Below are 23,306 nucleotides of genomic sequence, written 5' to 3' on the forward strand. Positions count from 1 at the left end.
ATGCCAGTTTGCTACCGGGTACAATTCAAAGTGCTGGCTTTGGCCTATAAAGCCCTAAATGGCCCCGGCCCAAATTACCTATCTGAATGAGATTAAGATCCTCCGGGGAGGCCCTGCTTTCCATCCCGCCAGGCATCTAGTGGGGGGGGAGGGGCTTTGGGGGCTTCAGCCCCCCCCCTCTGAAATTCTCATGGTGGTCTGCAAAAAGGCCTTACTGGTACATTATTTAGACTGTTATGTTTATTCATATCATGATCTGATCACCATGCTCAATATATCTCATATGCATGGGGGTATTGGGGTAATGATACAAAAGGTTTGCTAGAGTAGACCCTCTTAGACTCAGACTCAGCCCCCCCCCCCCCCGAATCAAAATCCTGGCTACGGGCCTGCATCCTGCCATTGTCACAGGCACGATTCGTGGGAACGAGAGGCAGGGCCTTCTCGGTGATTGCTCCCCCCTGCTATGGAACTCGCTTCCTCGTGAGATTAGGTCGGCCCCCTCTCTCCTGTCCTTTAGAAGGATGGTAAAAACTTGGCTGTGGGACCAAGCTTTCAGGACAAGGCAATAAAGCGGCAATAGGAAAGATGACCAGGCCAATTAGCTTTGACGCGGATGACTAGGACGGTTTTAAATGGTGTATTTTAATATTTTGATTAATGTTTTTTAATGTTTATGTATGTGTATGTGAATTTGTGTCCCAGTATTGATTTTTGCCATGTATATGCTGTGCTCCGCCCTGAGTCCCCTTTGGGGTGAGAAGGGCCGAATATAAATGTTTTAAATAAATAAATAAATATATCCCAGGATATCAAGGCAGGAAATCCACAATATCTGCTTTGAACTGAGTCATTTGAGTCCACACTCAGATAATGTGGGATTTTCTGCCTTGACATTCTGGGATATAGGGCTGTGTGGAAGGGCCCCAACTCTCTCCATACAATCCAGTTCCCCTCACAGGGATGTTATGGCTTCATTTTCCTGGAGGGTGTGGTGTTCTTTCTTTCTTTCTTTCTTTCTTCTTCATTATGAGTATTATGATTAAACTCCTTGTGAGTTATTATTGTTGTTCTTTTTTTAAAGCTCAGACACTGCGACAGGCGTCTCCGGTTGTGTGTGTGTGTTTTTTTAATGCTTTAAAAAAATTAAATTATTCCTCAAGGGCTTCCTCCTTTCATCTTTTCCAACTCAAGGATGCCTCCTGGATGATGAAAGTCTCCTAAAATCTGCCCTTCGAGCCCATTGAAGGCAACACTGGAGTGTGGGGAGGGGGGTAAGGTGCATCTACAGCAGGTATGGGCAAACTCTGGCCCTCCAGGTGTTTTGGACTTCAACTGCCACAGCCTTAGGCTCCTTCTTTTCCCTCCAGTAAATATTGTGGGATTTTCTGCCTTGATATGCTGGGATATAGGGCTGTGTGGAAGGTCCCTGAGTTCACACTGCCATATATTCCAGTTCAAAGCAGATACTGTGGGATTTACAAAGCTACAATGGATGGTGTCTCCTGCACAGCTGTGAAACCCAGAAGATCAAGGCAGGAAATCCCACATTATCTGCTCTGAACTGGAATGTGGACTCAGATAACCCAGTTCAAAGCAGATATTGTGGCATTTTCTGCCTTGATCTTCTGGAGTATAGGGCTGTGTGGAAGGGCCTTGAAACTCAATGGGACTTGATTAAGTTCAGGGCTGACATGGGCTGGGATTTTCAAGCAGGATTGGCATTCAACTCATCTAGCCCAGATCTCGCCTGTTTTGACTTTCACACACACACATATATGTAAAACTACACTAAATCTACAGCAAGATGCAATAATACTGATGAAGTTGGCTCCAGTTCAGCCATAAAGGGATGCCTTGTATACCTATGTATATTTCTATGTATGTGACATATACATGTATCTATGTCATACACACATATCATACAAATATGTGGGTATATATGCATGAATATGCATTGGTTACACATACACACATATACATACACATGCATACATATCACACACATATATTTATGAACACATTGTATCTATATCTATACATCACACAGACATATATAAATAAACAAGGTATCTGTATCATACACATATATTACATATATAATACACATGATATCTATGTCTATATGTCACAAATATATACACAGATATATGTCTCACACACATATATAACACACATATCTGTCTATATGACACACACACATATATACAGATATATGTCTCACACACATATATAACACACATTATATCTATATCTATATGTCACACATATATACACAAATATATCTCACACATATATATTACATATATCACATCAGTTATATCTATAAATCATACATGCATATATGTTTATCTAACCATAGTATACACACATATCTACACATATCTATACTGCTAGAGCACACATGCATATGCACGCACATATATATCACACAAACATTACATCTATATCTATGTATCACACAGACATATGCACAAACACAGACATATATATATATATATATATATATAACACATGTAAACATTTCACACATACATATACAAATACACAAATATCTCACACACATATGCATACATGCATATCACACATATGTATCACACACATATATACTGTATCAATATATAACACACATACACAAATACATACATTTCTCACATGCATATACATATATACATATCACGCATATATCACAAACATGTATATATCAATATCTATATATTACACAAATAAATAGAAAAATACATACATTTCTCACATGCACACACATACATATCACAAAAATTTATCACATACATGTATATATCACTATCTATATATAACATATATACACAGACACATATATAGCACTCGAGCACACACACACACACATATATATTCTACTGATGACATTTGTATATAACACACATACATATATCTAATGCTCTTATCTATATTTATGGAGCACACATACATTGCATCTATATGTATATGTCACATAAACACTTATACATGAACGTATCACAGACAGACGTGTATATTTAACACATACATGTGCATATATATCTTTCTCACACATACATAAATACATTCACGCACAAGGCATGTATGTATTTGTTTCAGTGTTCAACAAGACTTCGCCTGAAACAAAACTTCCTATTTTGCGGGTATTTCCAAAGAGATTCAATTCGGATTCAACCCGAATTCAATACCCAAAGAACTACACCAGCAGGTTGTCAGAGAAACCAAGCTCCTCTTAACCTTCTTGGGAACAGCTATTCATTCTCAATCTCTAGCCAATTCGATTCTTGAAGGAGAAACCTTGAAGGGCAAAATACACACGGCAGAGAACTAACAAACAAGGGTGTTGAACCACCAAACAAACCACAGGTTCGAGTCCTTTTAAGCCACGTCACTAGTTCGGATTGAAGCCTGGTAAAAGTGCTTTCAAAGAAGACCCGAATCGAGAGACGAGGGGAAGAGATCCATTGTCAATTACCGGCTATGCGGCTTTAGTGAACGGGAGGTTAGAAGACTCGAAACGGAGTTGGACTTGAAACTAATCATTACAGTCAAGGCAATCAGCCGGGGAAAAAACTATCACCAAAGCGTCGGGGAAAGAAGACAGAAACGAACCAGCCAAATTAACCTGATATTCAACACCCTGGAATTACAGTCCTTCCTTCGGGGGGAGGACACCCAACTCCGAAAAGACTCTGAACTTGCCTGTCGTTGAAAACAACAACCACAACTCTACAGGTTCCGTCTAGACGCAAAGGAGAATCATTGTGCATTTTATACCTGTGTCTCATTTGGTTTGAACAATTACAGCCCCTTTTCCCTCTGGTTTCCTCGCCAAGGTGTAATACAATACCATACAACACCACAATATAATATAATAATATACCGGTGTACATTTTATACCTGTGTCTTATTTTGTTTTACATTTTTCTGCCTGTATTTCCTCCGGTTTCCTCACCAAGAAATTATATAATATAATATAATATAATATAATATAATATAATATAATATAATATAATATAATATAATATAATATAATATAATATATTATTTCTTGGTGAGGAAACCGGAGGAAATACAGGCAGAAAAATGTAAAACAAAATAATGAGACACTGGTATAAAATATATTATAATATAATATAATATAATATAATATAATATAATATAATATTATATTATATTATATTATATTATATTATATTATATTATATTATATACCAGTGTCTCATTCGGTCTGAAAAATTTCAGACCCTATTTCCTCTGGTTTCCTCGCTAAGAAATAATACAATACAATAAATACAACACAACACCACAATCTATATAAATAAAAATGCAATGTTCGTTTGTGGGATTAACATAACTCAAAAACCACTGCACAAATTGACACCAAATTTGGACATAATTCACCTAACAGGCCAAGGAGTGACCATCACTCATAAAAACACTGACAAACACAGCAGAAGAGACTTAAAAAGTCAAAAAATTCATTACAACACATGCACAAAACCACACATATATATATACACAAACACACATATACACAAATATATACACACACAAAATACATATACACAGATTGGGTCACAGCAACTCGTGGCAGGGGATGGCTAGTATAATATAATAATATACTGGTGTACATTTTATACCTGTGTCTTATTTTGTTTGACATTTTTCTGCCTCTATTTCCTCAACAAGAAATATTATTATATTATATATTAAAATATAGTCATATAAAATTTAACTATAATAATATCATATCATATCATAATACACCGGTGTATATCTTATACCTATGTCTTATTTTGTTTGACATTTTTCAGCCTGTATTTCCTCCGGTTTCCTCACTAAGAAATAATATTATTATATTACATTATATTATATGTCAAATAATAATAATAATAATAATAAATTTTATATTAATAAAATATATTAATATAAATTTAAATACACTAAAATAAAATAATAATATACGAGTGTATATTTTATACCAGTGTCTTATTTTGCTGGAGAGGTGGTGGTGGGGTATAAATAAAGTTTACTATTATTATTATTTGACATTTTTCAGTCTGTATTTCCCCCGTTTCCTCACCAAGAAATAATATTATATTATTATATTATATATTAAAATATATTAATATAAAATTAAAAATATAATAATACAATATAAATATAAATATAAATATAAATATAATATAAGTGCAATGGGTAAAACCCTTGTGCAAGCAGGATTGCTGACCTGCCTGCACAAGGTGGGGGGGGGGTTCCAATTCGGGGAGCAAGATAAGCTCCCATCTGTCAGCTTCAGCTTCCCATGCAGGGACATGAGAGAAGCCTCCCACAGGATGGTAAAACATCTGGGCGTCCCCTTGGCAAGATCCTTGCAGACGTCCAATTCTCTCACACCAGAAGCGACTTGCAGTTTCTCAAATCACTCCCGACATGAATATGTTAAGTACACATGTGTTTGTGTGTGTGTGTAAAATTATTTTATATATTAATATAAAATTAAAATATGTTAAAATAAGCTCACAAAATAATAGCATAACAAAAATAAAATAAAATGGAAGACTGACAAGGAGAAATGTCAAGCAAAAATACCCGGCAAAAGTCGGGAGCATTGAGTGAAAATGATTCTCAGAGACACCAATGTGTGCTATTGCCATTCAAACTCGTTAGGAAAAGGGGGAAAAGACCTTTCCTGGTTTCCGATTCGAAATAAATCAATTTCTTTGTGGCCCCCAACGATGCTGAGAAATTAAAGCAAAGACGCCTCGATCCGGAGCCACCAAGGAAAGCGACAAAACTGACCAACTCCCTCCTTTGTGTATTGTCGAAGGCTTTCATGGCCGGAATCACTCAGTTCTTGTGGGTTTTTTCGGGCTATATGGCCATGTTCTAGAGGCATTTCTCCTGACGTTTCGCCTGCATCTATGGCAGGCATCCTCAGAGGTAGAGGGTAGAGGTCTACCTCTGAGGATGCCTGCCATAGATGCAGGCGAAACGTCAGGAGAAATGCCTCTAGAACATGGCCATATAGCCCGAAAAAACCCACAAGAACTGAGTCCCTCCTTTGTTTTGATCCTATTGGTTTCTACTTTGCAGAAGTCGGAATTGCAGCGCTGCCTTTCAAGTCAAGCCCAGGAATAGTCTCACCCCTCCGGCTAGCCGATCATTAGTATTATTAGTATTAGGAGCATTCGCAACAGCAGCAGAGACGAGTCCAAACAAAGGCATTTCCCCTCGTTTGGAAGGGTATTTCTTCCCCAGGTAGATTGGGGAATGTCCGGGCCAGGAGAATTCAAAACATAGACATTCTAACGAATTAATCCCTCTGATTAACAAAATGATATCTACAATGTAATTACATATAAGGGTGGGTCAAAAAGTCATGCCTCCACCGCTCTAACTTTGATTTCTTTCACAGCTACTGGATTATCTAGGCATAAAATGAGAGAGGCAACCTCACTCTACTTGATAGAGTTTTCTTTTTCTATGAATCTGAAGCTAAAAGAAAGAGTTCTCGTTGAATTTCTGGCAAAAGAAGTTTGTGCAGCTAAGGAAACTCATAATTGCTGGGAAAATGTTAATGGGAACTCCGTGATGGACTTTTTTGACCTGTTTGGACCTCTGAAAGACAACCTAGGATGGTTTCAGATCCAATGACTTGAATGGCATTAAAATCATGACTCGGGAAGCAAAACCCTGGATTTTTCCAAAATGGTTTTGATGCCTGGGTTAAACCATGGTGCAAATATGAGCAAATGGATGGTGACTATGTTGAAGGGTAGTTTTGTGTAGAGGACAGTTCAGGCTATGCTTTGTAGCAATTTCTGGTCTTATATGTGCATTCATAACGTTTTTTTTATGACACAGGAGACAAAACTTTTGCCTCCACCCACCCACCCACCTACATACATATATCTATATCTCTCTATCTCTATCTCTATATCTATATATTCGTGCCTCTTCAAATTCTACAGCACTGCTGGTCACAGCTGACCTCCAGCTAGAGCATACAAGGGCCAGGGCTTTCCAGTTCTCAATGTTTATGCCACAGTTTTTAAGGTTGGCTTTTGTGTGTGTGTGTGTGTGGGTGTGGGTGTGGGTGTGTGTGTATACACACACAAGCCAACCTTGTGTAAGTATCTATCTATCTATATACACAAGCCAACCTTGTGTGTGTGCATACACACACAAGCCAACCTTTAAAACTGTGGCAAATCCAGGAGAACTGGGAAGCCCTCGCCCTTGAGTGCTCTAGCTGGAGGTCAGCTGTGACCAGCAGTGCTGTAGAATTTGAAGAGGCATGAATGGAGGGCAAAAGAGAGAAACCTGCCAAGAGGAAGGTGCCTCAAGCCAACCCCGACCGGGGACACCATTGCCCTCACTGCAGGAGAACATGAAAGTCAAGAGTAAGGCTCCACAGTCACCTATTACCCACCGCCAGGACACCACACTTGGAGGATAATCTTACTCTGACAATGAGAGATCGCCTAAGTAAATAAGTATAGGTGTGTGCGCGCGCGCGTGTACTACTGAACTTGCTGACCGAAAGTTTGGCGGTTGGAACCTGGGGAGCGGGGTGAGCTCCCGCTGTTAGCCCCAGCTTCTGCCAACCTATCAGTTCAAAAACATGCCAATGTGAGTAGATCAATAGGTACCGCTTAAGCGAGAAGGTAAAGGCGCTCCATGCAATCATGCTGGCCACACGACCTTCGAGGTGTCTAGGGACAACGCCAGCTCTTTGGCTCAGAAATAGAGATCAGCACCACCCCCCAGAGTCGGACAGGACTAGACTTAATGTCAAGGGGAAACCTTTACTCTTAATTTACCATATATATACCCACTGAGTTCAATGAAGTCAAAGACATGCTGGATCTACACTGCCATATAATCCAGATTACCAAAGCAGATAGTTCACATTAATATGAACTAGATTATATGAGTCTACACTGCCATATAATCCAGCTCAAAGCAGATCATCTGGATTTTATAGGGCAGTATCCTTGTGGAGAGGAAAAGTAGGGTGTAAATAAACATAATAATAGCGTTGTTGTAAGTTTTTCGAGCTGTATGGCCATGTGCCAGAAGCATTCTCTCCTGACGTTTCACCTGCATCTATGGCAGGCGAAACGTCAGTAAGAAGCCAGACCTTGAAACTGCTAGGCCATTCAATGCTAATCAAGGTGGCCAATTGAAACATTCACACTTTCCTCAGGCAGACAAGAGTTCTTTCTCCTACCCTGGACATTCCACAGATATATAAACCCAGTTTTCTTAGTTTCCAACAGACCCCACAACCTCTGAGGATGCCTGCCATAGATGCAGGTGAATGTCAGGAAAGAATGCTTCTGGAACATGGCCATACAGCCATGTTCCGGAAAACTTACAACAACCCAAACAGAATAATTATTATATAATTATCATCATTGTTTATTATTGTTGTTTATTATTATGTTTAATAATAAATAATAATAAACAATGATCATAATAAATTATATAATAATTAATAATAATAATAATAATAATAATAGTAATAATAATAACTGCTGCTGTGTAACAAAACATCCTAGGACCTGGGTACATTTCTTTGAGTTTGTGACCCTATCCTAGTGCTATTCTATACCTATGGGTTCACACTGGAGAATTAATGCAGTTTGACATTGCTTTCTCAGTGCTGGTTCAAATGCTATGGCATTCTAGGCGTTGTCCTTTGGTGAAGCACCAGTGCTCTTTGGCAGAGAAGACTCAAGACCTAATAAAACTACAACTTCCCTGGTGTCCGTAGCATTGAGCCATGGTGCTTAAAAACAGTGCCAAACTGCATTCATTCCACCATGTAGATGCGCCCCTAATAATCACCTCTTCCAATCAGAGCCTGTTCCAAGAATAATTAGTCATTGCTGCGGCTCCCTACCCAGAGTAATAAAGACATGTTGTTTCTCAGCCAAGGGACCAGAGAGAGAAGCAATCGCTCCCATAGATTCCCCTCCTCCTCCTCTTGTTGTTGGCCTCCAAGATCATTAAGACATCGCCTAGCTCCCTTTGATCTTGACAGGTGTCAATCAAAATGAAAAGCGGTTGGGATTCAGCGATATAAACAGACACTTGGAGGAAGCCATAGGTGATCAGTCAGGATTCCCACTAGGGTAGGAACAGCTGGAAGGGATGGCCCCAAACGCTGGAAAGAGACGTCCCACAGCACTAATCAGTCCTTTGATTAGTTGACATTGGCCCTGGAGCACTTTGTACATGTTCAGAGGCTCTTCTTGCTCCTTTAGTTGGGAAAACACCAGGAGTACAATATATCTAACTGGTGGGCAGGCCAAATGAGAGCACTGCTCCACAATAAGATTTCTTGGACACCCAATTTATTTTTCTTCTTCAGCTACCCAATTTCTAATACTAAGGAAGTATTTAGTATAGTATTTAGGCCAGATGAAGGAATCAGACAAAAATGACCAAGGAAATGTGATCACAACTAAGAGAGTAAGTGTGAATAAAGATTTAAAGGTACATTTCACAGTGTTTATATTTATATTGTTTTTAGGGGGCAAATAGCTTTTAAACAGTTATTTATTAATATGTATATTAATATGATATTTTTAATTGTATGAATTGATAATTGCTTATTGCTCTTTATGGACTCTTGCTAAATTATTTTCTGTATCTATTGATTGTTGTAAGCCACCCAGAGACCCTTCAGAGAAAGGGGATGGGGTATAAATAAAGACTAATTATTATTATTATTATAACTATCATCATCATCATCATCTCCACTGGAGAATGAATACAGTTTGACACCACTTGCACTACCATGGCTTAATGCTATGGCATTTGTAGTTTGGTGAGGTACCAATGCACTTTGGAAGAGAAGTCTCAAGACACTTTAAGGGCCCTTCCACACAGCCATATAACCCAGAATATCAAGGCAGAAAATCCCGCAATATCTGCTTTGAACCGGGTTATCTGTCCACACTGCTCAAATCAGATAATGTGGGATTTTATTCAGCTGTGTGGAAGGGGGCCCAGTTAAGTCAAACCAAAGACTTCTTCAAAGTTTAATGATAGCTGTGCTACTGTATTTCCATTTTTGGTAGGTAAACCATTCAAAGGGGATTTTATAAATTCATTTCACATGGATGATGGATTAATTTTAAATCCACATGACTACTGATCAAAAGTCTTGCTTCTGAGGGCCCACACAGCCCTATATTCCAGAATATCAAGGCAGAAAATACTTTGAACTGGGATATCTGAGTCCATACTACCATATATTCCAGTTCAAAACAGATAATGTGGGTTTTTTTTACAGCTGTGTGGAAGGGGCCTCAGGCTCCATCTACACTGCCATATAAAATCCAGATTATATGATTTAAACTAGATTATATGCCAGTGTTTCTCAATCTGGGCGTTGGAACCTCTGGAGGGGTCGCCAGACCATCAGAAAATACAGTATTTTCTGTTGGTCATGGGGGCTCTATGTGGAAAGTTTGACCCAATTCTATCATTGGTGGGGTTCAGAATGCTCTTTAATTGTAGGTGAACTCTAAATCCCAGCAACTACAACTCCCAAACTTCAAGGTCTATTTCCCCTTAAACTCCACCACTGTTCACATTTGGACATATTGAGCATCCATGCCAAGTTTGGTCCAGAGCCATCATTGTTTGAGCCCACAGTGCTCTCTAGACGTAGGTGAACTATTACTCCAAAACTCAAGGTCAATGCCCACCAAAACCTTCCAGTATTGTCTGTTGGTCATGGGAGTTCTGGGTGCCAAGATTGGTTCAATTCCATCGTTGGTGGAGTTCAGAATACTCTTTGATCGTGGGTGAACTATAAATCCCAGCAACTACAACTCCCAAATGCCAAGGTCTATTTTCCCCAAATTTCACTAGGGTTCACATTTGGGTGTATCGGGTATTTGTGCCAAATTTGGTCCAGTGAATGAAAATACATCCTGCATATTAGATATATACATGACGATTCATAACAGAAGCAAAATTACAGTTATGAAATAGCAATGAAAATAATGTTATGGTTGAGGGTCACCACAACATGAGGAACTGTATTAAGGGGTTGCAGCATTAGGAAGGCTGAGGACCACTGGTGTAGACTGTAATCCAGCTCAAATCAGATAATCTGGATTTTATATGGCAGTGTAGAAGGGGCCTAAGAGGTTTTATATACATCCAATGGCTGATACCAAGACAATCTCTATAGGTAAAAGGGTCATTGTACCCTTTACCTATAGAGATTGTCTTGGTATCAGCCAAACTTGGAATACTCTCCTCATTAAGACTGAAAAGAATATATCTATAGGGAAAGAGGAACTGCTTTGGAAGGATAGAAGTCATTTTAAACTATAGGATTGCAGAAATCCAAACTATAGAGTTACAGGAGGCCCTCACTCCCCTACTCCTAATTCAATTTCAAATATGCATGTATATATTTAGCTAGCATTTCCCCTTTCAGGTTTTTTTTTATGTGGGGGTGGGGGTAAAATATCAAAACAAAAGAAAATGTTTTGAGTTACAATATTCATGTGTTTTCCATTTCGGGACCATTGAGCGGCTTTAAATGTTTGGTTTTGTTTTTTAAAGATCAATTGCCTCTCTTAAATCCAATAATAATTTTTTCGAAACTCAGCAGGCCCCAAAACAAACAACGCACACAAATCAGGGCTTGGAAAGTCTCAGAAGACAGCTTCATTTTTTTTAAAAAAAATATTTTGTTGGGATCTCAGTTGAAAGTCAATTTTTGTTGGGGACTCTATGCAAAGGCAAACCTCAGAACGGCCCATTTGCAATGCAAAACGACCCAAAGAAATATTAATATTTTTTTGCATGCGCTTTTTGGGAAAAAAATAAACAAAAGTCAAGCCGTTTCCCATTAAAGGATTCCACAGAGTTTGCCCCGATGTTTGAGAAAACATCTGGATTTTGTCAAAATTATTTAAAATGCTACCCTTTGGACAGGGGTTGAGGGGGTTGGGGTTGAAATATTTGGCAACATGCAATTCCAGAATCATTGGGATCAGTTCCTAAAGGACTTGTTTCAATGATATCCCTTGGTAGTATGGCAGGAGGAAGGGGTTTGGGATGGAGAAATGAGAAGGAAAATTGACCATCAGATGTGTCAGCAAAACGCTGGAATCTATGTATGTTCTATGTAGGCAAGACTTCTCTTTCCAGACCAAGACTTCTCTTTCCTAATAGAAATGGAGACAGTATTTCTCTCTACAGAAGAGGCCCTATTCTGGGAAACCAAATGGCAAAGAACTTACAAGTATTATCGAAGGCTTTTATGGCCAGAATCACTGGGTTATTGTGATTTTTCCGGGCTGTATGGCCATGTTCCATAAGCATTCTCTCCTGACGTTTCACCCACATCTATGGTAGGCATTCCCAGAGGTTGTGAGGACTGTTAGAAACTAGACAAGTGAGGTTTATATACCTGTGGAATGTCCAGGGTGGCAGAAAGAACTCTTGTCTGTTGGTGCGAGGTGTGAATGTTACAATTGGCCACCCTGATTAGCATTGAATGGCCTTGCAGCTTCAAAGCCTGGCTGCAAAGCCATTCAACAGAAAGGAGGAAGCAATGAAAATAGACTTAATCTGGCTACCAGTATTAAATAACTCCATAATCGGACCAGTAAATAAAGAACAACACTCAAAAAACAGGGGAACTCCAAAAAAGAAACAACCAAGGCCAGCTAACACCTCTTAACAAAGGATGCCTCCAGGCAGGAAGCAGCCAGGCTTTGAGGCAGTAAGAAATACAAAAACTGCAGATTGCAAATCACAATTTCTATATTACAAGAAATTAAACATAATGTGGGGACATTAACATATTTTTATATTGCATTTAACAATATCTGAGTTACTTTTTCTGACGTCATGTACTTATGAAGAATCTCCTGGTATATAGTAATTGTTATTTTGGAAACTTAAATTTCATTGTGTTGACAAAATATTGATAAACAATCTTTCATTTATAAACAGTTACTAATTAATCGTGTTAATGTTCCCACGTTACGTTTAGCGAAGAATTTCCTGTAATATAGAAATTGTGATTTGCAATCTGCAGTTTTTGTATTTGTTGTTAGAGATGTCTGTGCATGTTACACTTTGAGGCTGCAAGGCCATTCAATGCCAATCAATGTGGCCAATTGCAACATTCACACTTGCCTCAAGCAGACAAGAATTATTTCTCCAACCCTGGACATTTGACATATATAAAGCCCACTTGCCTAGTTTCCAACAGACCTCACAATCTCTGAGGGTGCCTGCCATAATGTGGGTGAAACATCAGGAGAGAATGCTTTTGGAACATGGCCATACAGCCTGGAAAACTCACAGCAACCCAACTTATGAGTACATGAGTGAGGGGGGGGGGGGAACATAGGTACAGGGTGCATCTATACTGTAGAATTAATATAGCCTGACACCACGAATCTACAGAATTCGGTGAGACAACAACCACTAGACTGGTTTATTCTTGTATTAACATAATGTTTTAACTATTTTTATAATTATTGGTTTTGATACGTATTTTATTGTGTTATTGTAGGCATCAAATATGTGCTGCCCTGAGTGCCCCCCCCCCCAGGGGGTTGAGAAGGGCAGGGTACAAATATCCGAAATAAATAAATCTATATAAATAAAAATGTAATGTTCGTTTGTGGGATTAACATAACTCAAAAACCACTGGACGAATTGACACCAAATTTGGACACAATACACCTATCAGGCCAACGAGTGACCACCACTCATAGAAACACTGAAAAACACAGCAAAAGAGAATTAAAAAGCCAAAAAATAAAAATTACATTACAACGCACAGGCATAACCACATATATACACAAATACACACACACACATATATATATACACACACAAAACACATATACAAAGAATGGGCCACAGCAATGCATGGCAGGGGGTGGCTAGTAAATAATAAAATAAACTGCCATGGCTCAGTCCTATGGAATCATGGGAGTTGGAGTTTGGTGAAACACCAGCATTTTTTGACAGAGAAGTCTAAAGACCTTGTCAAACTACAACTCACCATAGAATGTATTTTAAGGCCCTCACCAAACTATGACTCCCTTGGGATGCATCCATAGCAATTAAAGGGAGATCAAGAGACTTCAGTCTCACATGATGAAGAAAGATACTCTGCACATGGCTAAGGGCCATACCACACTGGAAACAGATAGGACTTGGCCCTAGAGTGGCAACCCAAGACCTGCCATAAAACTTGTTGGGTGGCTTAAACGACTTTGTCTTCAAGTGAGAATCTATTTATACCTCACTGGCAAGTTGCAGGATAGTTTTACAAAGCAATGCAAGAGAGACAACAAGGCTATACCTGGAGGCGCTTTCAATTTAAATGTCAAGGGGGAAAAGCAGGAACAGAGGTGATTATAAGCAAAGGCAGTTAGAAATGGAGCTTCCTTTCAGTAGAAGATGGGGACTAAAAGAGGAATATCACCAAAGACTTCTGTGGCACATTACAGAGTGAAAGGTGCATTGAGAATATCATAAGACCAAGGTACCATAAGACCAAAGCCCCTGCTACACTGTCATATAAAATCCAGATTATCTGCTTTGAACTGGAATATATGGCAGTGCGGACTCAGATAACCAAGTTCAAAGCAGATATTGCGGGGGGGGGGGGGGGGGTTCTGCCTGGATATTCTGGGATATAGGGCAGTGAGGAAGGGTCCTAAATTATACAGCAGTGTAGACTCAGGCCCCTTCTACACTGTCCTATATACCAGGATCCTTAACACAGATTATCTTCTTATTCCAGATTATACAATCCAGTTTAAATCTGATAATCTGGGATCACAGGCTGGTATATAGGGCAGTGTAGATCCATCCTCCTATAATTTAGTTCAAAGCAGATAATGTGGATTGTCTGCTTTGATAATCTGGATTATGTGGCAGTGTAGAAGGGGCCCAACACATGTTGACTAAGGGTGCATCTACAATGTAGAATGCATGCAATTTGACACTTTTACTGCCATAACCCAATTTATGGAATGCTGGGAGTTGTAATTTGTTGAGTGCACTCCTTGGAAGAGAAGACTAAAGACCTTGTAAAACTACAACTCCCAGAACTCCATGGCATTGAGCTATAACAGTTTAAATGATGTCAAATTTCATTAATTCCATAGCACAGATGGATCCTAAAATGGAAAAAGTGTCAGCATAGCACACTTTTAAATCACTTGTTTTGCTTGTTTTTACAAAACACCAATAACAAACTCCAAAAATTTCTTTATAGCACTGTTTATACTTCTCACGATTTTTCAGACCAAGAGACCAGGGACTTAAAAAAGTCCTAGACATGCTTGTAAACATCAGGAGTCAACAGCACATTGGGGTCCATTCATACCACACAGTTATAGTGCTATGATTCCACTTCAACTGCCATGGCTGCATTCCTGGGATTTGTAGTTTGGTGGGTCACTAGCCTTCTCCTGCTGAGAATTCCAATAAAATACCCTATATAAAATGGAATGATTCCATAGGTTGTTGCCATAGCAATTAAAGTGGGGTAATAGTGCTATAATTCTGCAGTATGAAAAAAGACTATTGCAAAGTGAAAGAGCATTCTGAACTTGATGAAACTAGAAGGAGGGGCAAATTGTTCAGTTTCCCCTGTGCTGAGCCAGTTATATGTTGGCTCAGGTCCCTTCTACACCTCTAAATAATGCAGTTTAACTGCATTGAACAGCATTATATGAGTCTACACTGCCATATAATGCAATTCAATGTATTATGTGGCAGTACAGATTAGGCCTCTTATTAAACCAATGAAGCTGCATTGAGAGCCCTGAAAATGTGCTATATAGGGGGCATCTACAGGATAAAATGAATGCATTTTGGAAGCCTGGAAGTTGTAGTTTGGTGGAGTACCAATACTCTTTGGGAGGGAAGGCCAAAGACCTTGTAAAACCGCAATTCCAGTTATTCCATAGCAGTCAAAGTGGGGTCAAACTTCATTCATTCTACAGTGCTCTTCTAATGGCCACCTTCAGCTTGGTCCTTGATGCCTTGGATTAAGATGCCCATCATCCCCAGCCAGGCTGGAAAAGAGATTCCTGGTAGTTAGAAGAGAGACCAAAGATCTTTTCTCCAAAGCTGAGCAGAATATGTTACGTTCAAAGAGCTATCCATTTCACTGCGCTATATTTTCCTGGCAGGTCCACCTACTCCTTTATCCACCAGTGAACACTTGTGATGTTTTGGTGTCTATCAGGTGAGCTGCCCCCAGGGATAGGAGTTTTGTAAGCCACACCTAAGAGACTTGTTTCCAGCAGGTGATCAAGGAGAAGGAGGTTGAATTGGAAAACAAGAAGTTTGCAGGAAGATATCATTTTTTTGAACAGGCTGGATTGACACTGCCATATAATCCAGTATCCGATCCCCGATTGTCTGCATTGAACCGGATTATATGAGTCTACATTGCCATATAATCCATGTCAAAGCAGATAATATGGGATCAGATAACTGTACAAGGGGTCTCAGTCCCGAAAAAAACCCCTTCCTATTTTCATTATATAGTACAACCAGTAATGCACTTGAGTTTATTCATCTTCTATATTATTATTATTATTATTATTATTATTATTATTATTATTATTATTGCATTTCATTAGTGGATTTTAACTTGTATTTTAACTCTGGTTAACTTGTTGTATGACTTTTAATAGTCGTTGTATGACTTTTTATCTCTTGTTTTAATGATGTTGTATCCCATCTTGAGCCGCAAAGAGAGGTGGGTAATACATTAATCATACTTATTATTATTATTTGATACATAGCAAGACTGGTACACAGCAAACAAGCTGCCCCTTGTATTTTATTTTTATTTATTTATTTATATTTCAAACTTATATGCTGCCACTCTCCTAGGGCTCAGAGCGGCTTACAAGAACAAACTAAAATCTAACACAAATTAAACAAAAATATCAGAGATCAAAAGCCTGTTGAAACAAATATGTCTTACAAGCCCTGCGGAAAGCTGATAAATCCCGCAAGGCACAGACTTCTGGTGGCAAAGTGTTCCATAACAATGGTGCCACTACTGTGAAGGCTCTGCATCTGGTTGCTGTTAGACACTGGGGACTTCCAATAAATCTTGGTCCTCAGAGCAGAGGGATCTCTGGGGTTGGTAGGGGGTGAGGCGGTCCCTCAGGTACATCGGTCCCAGACCATATAAGGCCTTTCATCGGACACTTCTCAAGTGTCCAGGACTGTGTGATGTATTGGCTAATAATGTGTGCAGATCCAAGTAGGGTGGCCTTTTGCAGCTGACAGGTGGTAATTTTGTCACTGCTGATTGTTTTTAAGTGCAGGCCAAGGTCTTTAGGCACTGCACCCAGTGTGCCAGTCACCACTGGGACCACCTTTACTGGCTTATGCCAGAGTCTTTGCAGTTCTATCTTTAAATCCTTATTATTATTATTATTATTATTATTATCATCATCATCATCATCATCATCATCTCCTTCCCTAAGTTGTGTAGCTTTCCAGTCCCTAAAAAGTAATGTAGACCCCCCCCCCAACTCTGTTTTGTAAAAATCCTTACTCAACTGTGCATGTTACGCAGACAAAGCTAGTCTGTGCTGTTTCACTTATGTGAGTGTTGATGGATGCAGTAAAGAAGGCAGATATAAAGCAAGATTAGACTCCTATGCAAATCTGAGAGCAAGGGCCGTTGGATTGAGTGGCGTTTTGTGTCTGAAGAGACAAACACATCTGATAACACACCCACATTTGTTAAACTTCTTGGCTCGAACACAGCTTTTTAAATTATTATTATTATGAATTTGCAGTCACCTGTTGTCTAACCTGCCATTCCTTCAATAAATGTAAGAAATTCAGGTGAATAACAACAATATGGGAGTTTTCCAACTTGCATGTGTCCTAAGAAATGTAACCAATTTAATATTTTATTAAATGTTCTTCTCCGTTCAGGTTCAAGCCCCAGTGAGATCAATACATGACCCTCATCCTCATCACCATCATGTTGACAATTTGTTGTTGAATGATTTCATGTCCAGAATCACTGGGTTGCTGTGAGTTTTCCAGGCTGTATGGCCATGTTCCAGAAGCATTCTCTCCTGACATTTTGCCCACATCCAACAGACCCCTCAACCTCTGAGGATGCTTGCCATAGATGTGGGCAAAACATCAGGTGAGAATGCTTCTGGAACATGGCTATACAGCCCAGAAAACTCACAGCAACCCATTGTTCAACAATTGTTGAAGTGTTATAACTTGTTCAATAAGTACGCCTAGCTTCCCCCCTTTTTTCATGATACTAGATGAAGACTGATACTTTACCCTAGTAGTTTTTGATGTGGTGTATGTCAAACTAACATATCTGGCAAAATAATTTTCTGCTCACTTTCTAACCCCAACAAAACAAGCATTCAAACGCACACCAGTACAGGATCTCTCTTCTACAACTTGTTGTTATATAATGCCTACAAGTCATTTCTGACCTATTATTATTATTATTATTATTATTATTAATGTTCGGCTTTTTCTCTCCACTAAGGAGACCTATGACAACCCTATCATAGAGTTTTCTTGGAAGAATTTACTAGTATTCAGATGGTCCTTTTTTATTTAATCCCCCCATTCCTTTCCTCTGAGGCTGAGAGAGTGAGGCTTGCTCAAGGTCATCCAGTGAGTATCCACAGCAGAGCCGGGAAGCCTGGAGTAATAGTCTATTACACAAATCACTACTTCTTTGCACACTTCAGTCTCTTCTTCACTGCCATATAATCCAGATTCTCAAAGCAAATAATCCACATCTGCTTTGAACTGGATTGTGTGTGTCTACACTGTCATATAATTCACTTCAAAGCAGATAATCTGGATTTTATTTGGCAATGTAGATGGAGCCTAGAAGGGGCCTTCTACATCACCCCCCAAAGTTTTCCAAGTTGCTATATTGTTATTATTATTTTACTGACACAAAAACACAGTATGACACAGCAAAGTCAAACACTTCCCAAGCACTTAGGACTGTGTAATATATTATTATTATCATCATGTTTCTTATTCATTATAATTACTAGCGGTCCCCTGCCACGTGTTGCTGTGGCCCAGTCTGTGTATATGTGTTTTGTGTGTATATATGTGTGTATATATTTGTATATATGTGTATTTGTATATTTGTGTGGATTTGCGCATGCATTGTAATGTAATTTTTTGGTTTTGGCTTTTAAAGTCTCTTCTGCTGTGTTTTTCAGTGTTTTATGAGTAATGGTCACTCGTTGGCCTGATAGGTGTCTGGTGTCCGAATTTGGTGTCAATTCGTCCAGTGGTTTTTGAGTTATGTTAGTCCCACAAACGAACATTACATTTTTATTTATATACTAGTTATCCCCTGCCATGCATGGCTGTGGCCCAGTCTGTGTATATGTGTTTTGTGTGTGTATATATGTGTGTTATATTTGTGCATATGTGTATATATGTGTTTTTGCACGTGTTGTAATGTATTTTTTTAATTTTTTTGGCTTTTTAAGTTTCTTCCATTGTGTTTTTCAGTGTTTTATGAGTGATGGTCACTCGTTGGCTTGATAGGTGTTTCATGACCAAATTTGGTGTCAATTTGTCCAGTGGCTTTTGAGTTATGTTAGTCCCACAAACGAACATTACATTTTTATTTATATACTAGCCGTCCCCTACCACGAGTTGCTGTAGCTCAGTCTGTGTATATGTGTTTTATATTTGTGCATATGTGTATTTGCCTATATATGTGTGGTTTTGTCCCTGTCTTGTAATTTTTTTTGTTTTTTGGCTTTTGAAGTCTCCTTTGCTGTGTTTTTCCATGTTTTTATGAGTGATGGTCATTCGTTGGCCTGATAGGTGTATTGTGTCCAAATTTGGTGTCAATTCGCCCAGTGGTTTTTGAATTATGCTAATCCCACAAACGAATATTACATTTTTATTTATATAGAAGTATTATCATGATGATGATGATGATGATGATTATTATTATTATTATTATTATTATTATGTTTTTATACCCTGCTTTTTCTCTCCACAAAGAGACTCAGGGGCCTTCCAGACAGGTCCTATATCCCAGGATCTAATCCCAGATTTTCTGTTTATCCCAGATTATCTGTCAGTGCGGACTCATATAATCCAGTTTAAAGCAGAAAACCTGGGATCAGATCCTGGGATATAGGGCCCTCAAAGAAGCCTACAACAAAAGCATTTCAATACAATTTAAAAATCTATACATATACAAACATTAAAACGGAATCAAATATCAATGGTATTGAAAATAGTAGTTTATATCCCTGCTTTCCTCCCCATTCCATGCAAAGATTCTCCCTCCAGTTTGAGAAGAGAGGGTACAGTTCTTAAATGCAGCCATGTGTGTTTTCTGCCCTCTGCACACATTTTCCATACCATAAAGGACTTTAATCCGAATTAGCGGCTGGCTGCGGGAACAGGCTGTGGGGGGATCCACTCTTAAAGAGACAACCCTTTGGGATCCTCTTCATAGACATTCAAAGCTCTGGATACACGTTTAAATGGGGGTAATCTCTCCAAGCATCACTTATGGGAGCAGACAATTAAAAGGGATTCACAGCTAATAGGAATACCTATTTGAGGTGTCACTAAAAGGTATACACACGCTTCATGAAGAGCACCTTGTCATGGGGATACCCGTTTAACGGGGGGCACTCTTTGGGAACATCATTTATGGGGACACCTTCTGAAAGGATCATTTAATGGGAATACACTCTCTGGGAAAGTAGCTGTTATACTCCAGACAACTTCGGTTTTGTGGCTGCCACAAACTATGTCGAATTGGTTGAGACTAATGAGAGATTCATTGAAAAACTATCGCAGGATGTCCTGCAAAAACAAAACCTTTTTGCAGTTTGATAAACTTGTTTTCATGTTTTTAATGATAGAACCAATCAGGAAATGACATTTATAACCCAAGAACCAAAATCGTTTTGCATGGTGAATAGTTTTAAATGATACAAGGTGTTGTTTTGAACCCTTGTTCATGGCTTTGAGTCTCTTTAGGAGAAAAAGCGGTACATAAACAAACAGAATAATAATACCGTAATAATAATAATAATAATAATAATAATAATAATATAAAATTAATAATAATAATAATTGCGAGATACAGCTTTCCTTTCTCGCCAAAGTATTCAGCCAAGATTCCTATTACACTAAGTGATCAAAACCTGGGGGAAAAATAATGTTCCTGGTTTGAAATATTATTTTTATGGTTTTGTTCTGAATTGGTTTTAATATTAATGAGGTTTAATACTGTTTTAATATTTGTATATTCGTATATTTTAAGTGGTATTGTAATGCTTTTTATTCTGAACTGCTTGGAGTTTCCGTATGAGAGAGAAAGCGGGATATAAATAAACATCATAAACATAAACATAAACATAAACATAAACATAATAATAATAATAATAATAATAATAATAATGGGCTCTTCCTGTGTAATTGTGCGGTACTTACTTGGAAAGTAGTAGTTATACTCCAGAAACTACTACTATTACTACTAATATAATAATAATATATAATAATATAATAATAAACTAATAATAATAATAATTTTAATAGGGGATACAGCTGTCCCTTCTCGCCAGAGCCATCAACCCAGATTCCTATTACACCATGTAAACAAACTTTGAAACAGGTTCTGTTCCTGGTTTGAAAGGGTTAGTCCCTGTTTAATTTTTCGGGACTTACTTGGAAAGTAGTTATTCTCCAGAAATAATAATAATAATAATAATAATAATAATAATAATAATAGGGGGATACACCTTTCCCTTCTCGCAAAGGCCATCAGCCACGATTTCTGTAATCCAAATTTGAAAGAAGTTTCTGTTCCTTGTTTGAAAGTGTTATTTCCTATTGAATTGTGCAGGATTTACTTGGAAAGTGGTTGTTATCCTCCTGAAACTTATTATTATTATTATTATTATTATTATTATTATTATATAGGGGATACAGCTTTCCCTTCTCTCCAGAGCTATCAGCCAAGATTCCTATTACACGATGTAATCAAAATTTGAAAAAGGTTTTATTCCTGGTTTGAAAGTGTTATTTCCTGTTTAATTGGGCAGTAAGTACTTGGAAAGTGGTTGTTATACTCCAGAAACTATTATTATTATTATTATTATTATTGTGAAATATGATGATGATGATGATGATGATGATAGCTTCTTGAGTGTAACAACCATTATTATTATTATTATTATTATTATTAATATAATAATCGTGAAATATAATGGTGATGATAGTAATAACAACAACAACAACAACAATAATAATAGTTTCTGGAGTGTAACAATCATTATTATTACATTCATAATAATAATAATGGTTGTTATACTCCAGAAACTACTACTACTACCATTATTATTATTACTGTCATTATTATCATCATTATCACCATTATCTTTCATTATTATTATATTATTATTAATAATAATAATAATAATAATAATAATAATAATAATGGTTGTAATAGGTAAAGGTTTCCCCCTGGCCTTAAGTCCCGTCGTGTCCGACTCTGGGGATTGGTGCTCATTTCCATTTCTAAGCCAAAGAACCGGCGTTGTCCATAGACACATCCAAGGTCATGTGGCCGGCATGATTGCAAGGAGCGCCCTTACCTTCCCGAGGGAGCGGTACCTATTGATCTACTCACATTTGCATGTTTTCGAAATGCTAGGTTGGCAGAAGCTGGGGCTATAATAGTAGTGAAATAGAACAATGATGGTGATGATGATAATGATAGTTTCTGGAATATAACAACCATACTACTACTACTACTACTACTAATAATAATAATAATATAATAAATATAATAATAGTGAAATATAATTATGATGATGATATAGCTATAATAGTAGTGAAATATAATGATGATGATTATAGTTTCTGGAGTTAGTATAACAACCATTATAATAATAATTATTTATAATAATATAATAAATACAATAATAGTGAAATATAATAATGATGATGATGATAATGAGTTGTAGGTTTTTCGGGCCATGTTCTAGAAGCATTCTCTCCTGGCGTTTCGCCTGCATCTATGGAAGACATCCTCAGAGGTTGTGAGGATGCCTCTGAGGATGCCTGCCATAGATGCAGGCGAAACGTCAGGAGAGAATGTTTCTAGAACATAGCCATACAGCCCGAAAAACCTACAACAACCTAGTGATTGCGGCCATGAAAGCCTCAATAATAATAAGAAGAAGAAGAAGAGGAAGAAGAAGAAG

General features: G+C 38.1%; 1 protein-coding gene across 1 annotated transcript in view; it reads right to left on the reverse strand.

The window, feature by feature from the left end:
- Positions 1–23,306, reverse strand: part of LOC132778148 (homeobox protein box-5) — a 51,096-nt gene that overhangs the window by 26,372 nt on the left and 1,418 nt on the right.

The sequence above is a fragment of the Anolis sagrei genome, chromosome 6, assembly GCF_037176765.1.
Source record: "Anolis sagrei isolate rAnoSag1 chromosome 6, rAnoSag1.mat, whole genome shotgun sequence".
In the NCBI taxonomy this organism is placed as follows: Eukaryota; Metazoa; Chordata; class Lepidosauria; order Squamata; family Dactyloidae; genus Anolis; species Anolis sagrei.